Source organism: Rhagoletis zephyria, unplaced genomic scaffold (genome assembly GCF_001687245.7).
Source record: "Rhagoletis zephyria isolate East Lansing unplaced genomic scaffold, Rhagoletis_zephyria_1.1 Rzeph_scaffold_07227, whole genome shotgun sequence".
Taxonomy (NCBI): Eukaryota; Metazoa; Arthropoda; class Insecta; order Diptera; family Tephritidae; genus Rhagoletis; species Rhagoletis zephyria.
This window is the reverse complement of record NW_016164310.1, coordinates 1-1,433: the sequence shown is the minus strand read 5'-3', so window position 1 is coordinate 1,433 and position 1,433 is coordinate 1.

The following is a 1,433-nucleotide window of genomic DNA, read 5'->3' as shown; positions in this document are numbered from 1 at the left end:
AAAATTTTCTTGAGGCAGTACGCAGCTCTTAAGAAATTTGCTACGCTTTCTACTACGGTTTTCTAAAGTTTTTTTTTTGATTGATTTTGATTTCCATTATTTCTTGAGGAAAGAGCGAGGCAACAGGCTGGTGCAGTATCAATTGGGTAGGTTCAGAAAGCGCAGCAGTTGAGCGCAACCGTTGCTAAAAAAATCAGTGATCGTTATGTCTTCTGAACGGCTTGATACATTAGCTGTCAAATTCAACTCCCAGAGGTACACACCAACATGTTGTCTCAAATGATCAGAAAAATATTACGATCATCTAACACGCAACTGTTCTGTTGATCAGAAGTACACCACATCGCGTTCAGAAGGTGCAATCGCAACAGTTACTGAGCTGTTGTGCCTTCTGAACGTGCCCATTGTCACAATTCCTTGGACACAACACACGAAATAAAGGCAATTTTTTCTTGACCGTTTCCTTGAGAGCTGCATACCAGCTTTTACTGTCTTCAAAATAATCAAGATCAGTGTTGCCGCGAATCTTTTTATGGGTAGCCAAATTCCTTTAAAAAAAGGGCTTTAAAGAGCTAAAAAAGTCGTTGTGGCTAAACATGGTATTTTACCTACATATACATATGTATATGAGTATACACGTAAACATTTTCAATAAGAAATGGTATAGAAAAACCATGAACTCTGGAAAAAGCTAATATTTTATCCAACCAAAAACGTTTTTGCATAAAGGCCTGTATGCAGCTCTCAAGAAAAGCAAAAACTTCATATAAAATGACGTACAAGAAATGGCTAAGAAATTTTTTTGAGTCAAATTTCCTTAAGGCAGTACGCGTTCTTAAAAAATTTAGTACGCTTTCTCTACGGTTTTCTAGAATTTTTTGTGAAAAAAGAGCACTAGGCAACCCAGGTTTGCAACAGAAATATATGCCCCTTCCATTATTTCTTGAGGAAAAAGTGAGGCAACAGGCTGTGAAGAATCAAAAATGTTAAAATTCTTGGACACACACGCAATTGGCAATTTTTTCATGACCGTTTTCTTGAGAGCTGCATACAGGGCTTAAAAGGGGAAATATACGTCACCAGCTTGCTGACTCCATCAAGTGATTGTACCACCAGGCTCCAAGCATATAACCAGCATGTACCAGCATACTGGTGCAATATTCATTTTTTTTTACAAATGAGGTGCAGGAAAGATCGAAATGATTAGAGTCGAAATGGCATAATTTTTCTACCATTTTGTTAAATATTGTTTTTTTTTTTTAATTCACAGCTGCAATATCGTGAACTTTATCTTCCACAAACACGGCTTTGACTCATATAGTGAAGAAATTTCCGTCAAAATACTTTTTACTTAGAAAATTTAGCTAATTNTAAGAACATACAATGTCAATCGACTTGATGGACCATTTAACAAATTAAGCACATTAATACCA